Source organism: Coffea arabica, chromosome 2e (genome assembly GCF_036785885.1).
Source record: "Coffea arabica cultivar ET-39 chromosome 2e, Coffea Arabica ET-39 HiFi, whole genome shotgun sequence".
Classification (NCBI taxonomy): Eukaryota; Viridiplantae; Streptophyta; class Magnoliopsida; order Gentianales; family Rubiaceae; genus Coffea; species Coffea arabica.
In genome coordinates this window covers 59,196,052-59,204,585 of record NC_092313.1, presented here as the reverse complement: position 1 = coordinate 59,204,585, position 8,534 = coordinate 59,196,052, and the positions used below count along the sequence as shown (strand labels likewise).

The 8,534-nt window shown below is 35.5% G+C and overlaps 1 long non-coding RNA gene across 1 annotated transcript; it reads right to left on the bottom strand.

Moving 5' to 3' along the window:
- Positions 1-3,208: 3,208 nt before the first annotated feature.
- LOC140037314 (uncharacterized) lies at positions 3,209-4,960 on the bottom strand. The gene is made up of 4 exons (XR_011841237.1): positions 4,476-4,960; positions 4,030-4,270; positions 3,719-3,757; positions 3,209-3,555 (listed from the first exon to the last, which is right to left on the bottom strand). It is a non-coding gene; the product is annotated as an uncharacterized lncRNA (long non-coding RNA).
- Between the last annotated feature and the right edge of the window lie 3,574 nt (positions 4,961-8,534).

Here is an 8,534-nt window from a genome sequence, read left to right as displayed (position 1 = left end):
TTCTCTCAACTCTCCCTCTCATTTTGGTGAACAATATACAAAACCTCACTCTCTCCCTCTCAGTTTTTTTTCCAACACACTCACGCACAACAAAAAAGAGGGGCAGCTACCAATTGGACAATCATAGCTTGGAATTTCCTCCAAACTCTAGCCCACGGACCGTAATTCCAGCTGGGGTAATTTTCCTTTTATTTTTCCGATTTCCTTTTCTTTTTCTTTCTATTTTAGTAGTTATATTTAAAGCATGTTTAGTTGATGATTTGTCCCTTCCTCTTGCTGGTTTTATTGTTGTGATGTTGTTGGGCAAGTTCAAGACTAGACTGAGGAAAAGAAAGACGATTTTTGTGCATGCATGCTAAATGTTTGATGAAATGCCAAAACAAAAAAAAATGAATTTTAGAAACTGTTTTGTCTTAATGTAGTCTTTTGTTGTTGTTTTCTTGTTAGCTAAGATTATATTTGTAATGTAAAGATTATAAGGAGCATTGTAATATATTTTTATGAATTTTTGGTGAAGGTTTAAAGGTCTAAAAATAATAAAAAATGCAGCTGTTTTTTTGGCCATTTGGCCACTTTTCTTTCTTCTTTTGTAAAAACTAACTCCGGAAATGAAACCTACGCGAAAAATCGAGTGAGGAGGTGTATTTTGGTGAAATTTTGTGATCGAAAAAATGGCCGGCGACCGGCGGTGGCGGCGCCGGCAGCCGCCATGTCAGCCATGGTTGGCGGTGGCGAGGAGCTTCAGCCGGCCAGGCAAGGAAAAGAAGAACCGGAAGGTAGAAGAAGAAGAAAAAGAAAAGAAAAGAAAAAAGGGGATTGGGCTAATGTTTATTTTTCGGTTGGGCCAAGAGCTAGTTTTGTTAGGTTTTGGGGCTGGGTTTTGGTTTATGTTTTCTTTTGGGTTTCGGTTGGGTTAGGAGTTTGGAGCCCATGTGTTTTTGGTTGGGTTTGAGTGATAGAAGACGGGCTGGCCTGTGTGTTTTGGCTTAGACTTTCGGCTGGGCTTAGGTAGTTTTCGGCCCAAAGAAATAAATAATGGCCCAGTGGCCCATTTGGCTGAGAAATCTGGTTACGAAATTGCAAATCAGTCCCTGTACCCTTGAGCATTTTCTCTATGGCCCTAAATATTTTGATTTCTTTCAATTAGGTCCTTAATATAATTACAAATAGGTCCCTAAACTTTATTTTTATTTAATTTTGATCCCATATCTTTTGTGATAATTATAATTTACCCCCAAAACTTTATTTATTTTTTCAATTAGATCCCTAACAGATTTGATTGCTTAAATAGAAGTTGTTTTTTCTTCTATAATCATTGATTACACTTCATTTAAGTGTTTTAATTGATTGATTTCATGTTTATTTCCATTTGTTATGATTCATTTGTTAATTAAATTGGTGCCTTGATGATTTTGTTAATTTTGGAGGTAAATAGGGCAAATCCAATTTCCCATTAATTATTACTTCAAGGGAGGTATCTTCTTGTATCACTTTAAATCCTCCTATGTGCTCCAATGTGTTTTATGTGTAATTACATGTTTTGAGTGTTTTTCTTTTATTTATTATTATTCTTTTCTTTTTTATTATTGTGATTCATTTTTTAATTTTATTTATTTTATTTTATTTTATTCTTGATTATTTGAGAAGGCAATTAAATGCCACAATTGTAATAGTTAGGTATTTATTTTAATTATTTTATTTCCCTTTTTAGATTGTAGTAGGCTTCCCCCCTAATGTAATACTTAGGGCTTGTTTGCTTTATTTACTTGGTGTGATTTGCATGCTTATTTGCTACGTGTTACCGCTTTTCTTAGGGTATTTGTATTTAGATATTATGCTTATGTGTTATGTGCTACGTGCTCTTATGTGTTTATTTATCCTAATTTATACTTTATTTGTTTACTATGTACTGTTGATGCATGACGCCACCACACTAGTCCAACGCTAGTTGTGGTTTCTCCCTCCATTTACTTGCTAGTCCAATGCTAGTAAGGACCTTTAGAAATGGGTTAGTCCAACGCTAGACCCTTAGATTGTTCATGCATTAAATTCATTTTTGTGTGATATTCATTACTTTTTCATGCATATTTTTTATTTTTAGGATCTTTTCCCATTTGCATGATATTCCCTATTATCTATTATCCCCCTATCCTCCATGTGTTAATCCTGTTGTTTAGAATTGCATCTCAATTAAGTTAGTTCATTTGCTTGTTCATGTTTGGAGAATTATTCTTTGAACATGGGAAATGGGTGATTATAACTCTTTAGTTTAAATACCCCATCGATCCCGTGTAAAATTATTACGTCACGAGTTTTTGTCTCCCGTACCCATTATGCTGCATTTTTCTTTTTCTTTGATCACTTATACCTATGTATATAATTTAATTTTCTTTTATTTTATTTTCTTTACTTTTAATTTCACCATTTGCATACTCGTGACACCTTCAAGGAATTATTTTGGCCTTTGCAATTAATGCGATTGGTTCAATTAAACCCTTGAATGAACATTTGTTCCTTTCGATGTTTTTATTTTTGCATCCATGTAGAAAACATTCAAATGTGATAAATTAAGGGTTAGATTAGAAAAATTTTGACTAAACCTCGCAACTAGCTTAGACTAGGTTGAAAGGGTGCCTTAGGTTTGAGTTAATCGAACCTTTGCCTTCCCTTTCTTCAACCGTGACTCCCGAATCCATTTTCTCTTGTTTTTCAAAGACCTGGAGTTGTTGAAAAGGGTTTTATTTTATTTTATTTAAATACATTTTTTGGGTGACTTGATACACCCAAACTCGATATCAAGTGGCGACTCCCTTTTTTCTTGAAAACCCTTTTTAGACTAAATTTTTGGACCCAAACTGTCGCATTTTTTAAAGTTCCATTTTAGGTCCTTTTTACTTATGTTTTAAAATAAATTCACATCTTGTAAATATCACACATTATTTATTCTTTTATTTTTCAAAAAATGGGGCGTGACAGAAAGGTTATTACACACTTTTATAGCAAGACAATTACATAATTCAGGTTTAAGCACAAAGACTAGTCCCACTAGTCATGTTAAGAAAAGTATCTAAATCTGAGTATTTAGTATTGTATGAGGCAACTTGATGTACACATGTACATCTGGAATATACAATCTATACCCAGATTAGAAAAAGGAACTTTTGCTACAAGTCATTACTTCACCAGCAACACCAAGGAACCATATATGAAAGCAGGAAAGAACTCCATTTTATTAACACAAACAATTAAAGAACATTACTTTAGCATTTGCAAATAATTAAGAATGCTATGAGATGGAGTTACACAAAAACAGATTAAGTTAAGATGCTAGAAGTCGAATAGATTCATTGTACCAAACAAAGAAGAAAAGTAAATCCAAACTACAAAAAAAAATGAAAAGAAAAAATTCCCTTCAATTAACCAATAACAGTCCCATAGCTATCTCTCCTGGCAAAGCACAAAAGAGAAGGGAAGAAGAAATACAAGTGATTACCCTCTTGGAAATAGAACGAATGTTTCGTATTGCTATCTTGGAGAAAATTGCAGTGCATAGTTCTGGAGAAAAAAAAATCATGGCAGAGGAAAATTAGATCTCAAATTCTAGTGTCAACACCAAGTTATGGTAAAGTTTAATAGTTCAATAAAGGGAAAAGACAATCTGCAACTCTTATTTATAGATATGAAGACAAGGATCAGCAATTACATCATAGCAAAGTACCTCTAAAAACAGATGGACCAGCCAATGCTATAGCATAACCTGCAAAAACAGCAGCTGAGCTCATAAAAGTGCCAAAATTAGTTGAATTCGCCGCATTAAGCTTGGCAATAGCACTAGCATTACCCGTTGCTATTGCTAACCAATCAATAAGTAGTTTAATAAGAATGGCCCTTGAACATTCCACATATAAAATACACAAAGGTACTTAACAAACAGAAACTCTAAAATGCTGATTTCCAAACAAATACAACTTAGAACAAGTTGTAGTTTCAATTATTTGAGAAATATAAATATTATCTTTTTTCACTTACCTTTGCACTACCCAAGAAGCCTAATGTGGAACAACCTGCAACTGGACTGCATAATTGTCCTTCAACCATAAATACTTTGCTAGACTTTGCTAGACTTTGGCATCCGAAACTTGGTCTACTGACACTGCTCCCAGTTGCTTTGCTAGGGTAGTTTTTAATCATATTCTTCCTCACCAACATTTCCACTATTCATCCAAAACATCCCAGCATTGTGTGGCTGACCCATAAGAACTTTTTTACACTAAATTAAAAAACAAAGAAAGCATGAACAATTTTTACAAAGCCAAGAAGAAAACTAGAGAAGAAAATTTGTCTCTTTCCTTAATTAAAAAAGTTAGTAAGCTGTAAATAAAATAAAATAACAACTTTAATATTCACTAAATAAATTCATTGAACGGGAATGAATGATACAAGGATTTGAATTAAGGCTAGAACTAAAAGCTCACCAGTATAGGGAATCAAAAAATCAGCTCCACTGAAAGATTTTAGGAGGGGGAAATTTGGATACAAGTTAGGGCTTGAAGGGCTGGGATTTGGGGAGACCTCATTGAAGAGATATAGCCAGAGTAATGGAAATTCTGACTGGAATAGGAATGGAAAAATAGTGCCGGTCTAGGAGACGCAACTTCTATGCACAGATGGGTGCTTGATTTATAGATCGAAGATGACGACGATACAAGTTGGAACGGCCTGTGGAGATACAAATTGGAACGGCTGGTTGGGAGATTTGCCAAAAAAAAAATACCTCAGAGGTATAGGAGGCAAAACGGAGACGTTTTGAGAGACAACCCATCAGGAGAAATGGCAGATCTACTGCAAATACGAAAGCAAAATGAGAGAAGGGAGGCCCTTCTGTGTGTGGGCAAAAGTTTATTGTGAATGTTCTCTGAAATACACAAGCGAGAAGATAAAAGCCAAAAATGTTTTATTACCTTACCTAGATATTCTATGACTTTCATTGACGACTTGTACACCTTAGTTATAGAAAGTCCATTTTATCATGATGATAACTCGAAACTTGTCATAAAAGATGACTTTTTGTGGTGAATTAGACTTTTGTCAAAAATTACCTTGTCATAAAAAGTACCTTTTTTTAATACCGTACTTCTTAAATTTGACTCTTTCTTATTAAAAAATTTAAAAAATGTCAATTAGATGAGAAAAATATTTTTTCATAAATAATTTATTTACTATTAGTCAAACATAAAACTTCACATTTAATTTATTAACTTTGAATAAAAAATACATAATTAAAGCAATATAATAAATTGATTTAATTAATTAACTAAAGATTTTAGGAGTTATTTGCTTTAATAACTAGTTTAATTTACAAACTCTTAAGATTAACATTTTTTAGGTATTGGAAAATTAACTACAAAATGTCTTTAGTTTTTTTTCCTTTAACAAGTCATTCTTGGACAAATTAATATGACCAATTGACTAAACTAGTCAAATTGCCAATTTATATGAAAATCAAGAGGCTCAAAATTGTATGATAGTCAAACGGTTTCATTAGAAACAAATTAACATTAATATTAATATATTGCCAAAGTTGTAAAAATTCTAAGATAGTTTAGTGACAACATATAATTATCACTAAAGCTATCCATTGTTATAGTGACAACAGAGAGTTTCTAGTAAAGAAAGTACACAAGCTTCAGTGACCGCCTACTCTTTATTAAATCCAGAAGCCCAAATGAAAATTTAAAACAAAAAATAATGCCTACCCACTCTAAAACCCAATTAAAAATAAATAAAAGGCCATGTAAGTCCCACAGACAACCAAGAGGGGGGGTGAATTGGTTTGATTAAAATCTTAACCAAGTTTATGCACTTTTTCTTTAATGAAAATTTACCTTCCTTTTTAGTAATGATCAACCAAGTAGATTAGAAGACAATAGCAATATTGATCAGAGAAGCGAGTTTGGATAAGCAATGAAGATTTTATTAAACAGAAATGTAAAATAGAGAAACAAACCAAGTGTCTACCAAGCTTTACCCAAACTTGAAGACTAAACACTAGGAAGAGCAACTTCTCTTTGATGAACGAAGATCAACTAGATGTACAATGGAGGGAGCACTTCCTCCTTGCCCTAAGCCTCACTTAGTCAAGTTAGGAAGTTTTACAATCACTCAGAAAACCCTCAACAAAGCTACACTAAAGATCCTTTCAACCACAAAAGAAATGCTCAACAGAAATTCACACCACTTTAAAACAAATCTGCTTTGGAGACTATTTTCTGGCTAAAATATCTCACTAGATCTTGTAAACAAAGTGTGCCAAAAGTTCTTTGAAAAATAGTAGGATGTATAGGTGGCATGTTCCTTTTGATAAACTCCTGCTTCCTTGCTTTCAAAGTCTCATCCAAGTTGTCCATTCTCCTTTTTAAATCACCATGTCTTTCGTTCAGCATTTTACAAATATTTGTCTTTCTATCAAGCTCATTCTGAACATCAAATCCGGCTCTTACAAGACATTCATTGTCAGTTTTTAGTTGTTTATTTTGTTGAAGGAGACATGCATTTTCATGAATGAGAAAAGCAATTTTCTGTTTTAGCTGTTTGTTCTTATCATAAGATTCCTTCAAAGCATTATGCAGTTTTTCAACAAAGGATTCAAGATCATCATCTTCTTCATCACCACTTTCAGATTGAGAGTGTATGGAAGTTACCTCATTATCTCCAATAGCCATGAAGGCCATTTGAGCTGATTCTTCCTCTTCTTCAACTTCCCCTTCAGAGTTGCATTCATTCCAAGTAATCTGGAAGTTGTTGAATCTTGGCTTTCGATCAGCTTTTCCATCTTTCATTTTCTTCATGGGGCATTCGTTTGCATAGTGTCCAGGCTGTCCACATTCATAGCATTTGTCCACTTGCTTCTTGTTGAATTCTTGTTTTCCTTTGTTCCTTGCATTTGATGAATAATTTTGGAATTGATTGTTAGGTCCTCCCTTTCTGAACTTTCTTTTATTCAAGATTCTTTTGAAGCCTCTTGTGATGAGAGCAAGATCATTATCATCACCATCCGAATCTTCATCATCCAAGTGAGCTGGATCATCTTCACTTTGAGTAGTCTTTAGAGCAATATTTCTTTTTGCTCTAGCATCCTCTTCCTCCTGCACTTTAGATTTCAGTTTTAACTCATAAGAGGTTAGTGAGTTAATGATAGATTCAATAGGCACAGAACTTAAATCCTTAGCCTCCTCTATTGCAGTCACTTTATTTTCCCATTCTTTGCCCAATGCATTGAGAATTTTTCTGTTCTTCTCTCCCAAGGTGTACTCTTTGCCCAACACCTCGAGATCTTTGATCAAGTCAGTGAACCTGCAAAACATTTTGTCAATATCCTCAAGAGGTTCAATCTTAAAAGATTCATACTTTGTGACCAAGATGGCTTTTCTCTGTTCTCTCACATTGTCACCACCCTCATGGATTTCTCTTAACTTATCCCACATTTCTTTGGCTGATTTACAGCCTTTCACTCTAATTGATTCATTTGAATCTAAGGCACTATAAAGAACATTCATGGCCTTGGCATTCAATGTGAGGTTAGTCCTGTCTTGAGCATTCATTTCAACTCTCATTTTTGGCCGAAGCAGCCCTGTATCTGCATCAAGAAAGTTAGCTTCATGCGGTCCTTCACTCACAATAAACCATAGTTCAATATCAATAGATTGTAAAAAGATAATCATCCGTTCTTTCCAGCTAACATAGTTAGAGCCACTGAACATGGGAGGCCTAGTAACAGATTGCCCCTCAACAAACATAGCATGACTGGTTGTCATCTTTACTCCAAGCCGTTAGAGCTTAATCTCAAGGAGACCAAGCTCTGATACCAATTGTCAGGATCAAGCGCTTACCATTGCACCAAAAGCTATAGCTGTTAGTGAAGGCGCAACTTTATTTCCTTAACCACAATGGCAGCGCAAAGCACCGTACCACGCTCGGCCAGCATGAGGGTCTGCACCCCTGGGTGCCACGGGTTGGGCGGTTAGTCCCGTCGAACCGGGATCTGAGGGATGTTGCTGATTAGGCCAACAATCCCTCCCCCAGCAACAGCCAGGGAGATTCGAACCCGCGACCTCGCTCTGATACCACTTGTCAGGATCAAGCGCTTACCATTGCACCAAAAGCTATAGCTGTTAGTGAAGGCGCAACTTTATTTCCTTAACCACAATGGCAGCGCAAAGCACCGTACCACGCTCGACCAGCATGAGGGTCTGCACCCCTGGGTGCCACGGGTTGGGCGGTTAGTCCCGTCGAACCGGGATCTGAGGGATGTTGCTGATTAGGCCAACAGGCCAACCCTTTATCTTTACTCTCATTCTCATTCTCATTCTTCTTCTTTTTCTTCTTTTTCTTCTTTTCTCTCATCTCTAGCCTGCTCCCCCATCCTGCCGACGACCATGGCTTCCACCGGCAACAGAGCTACCACTAGACAGCCATTCACGCCGGTCGCCAGCGACATTTTTAATAGTCAAAATTCATGTCCTCTCTCAATTTCT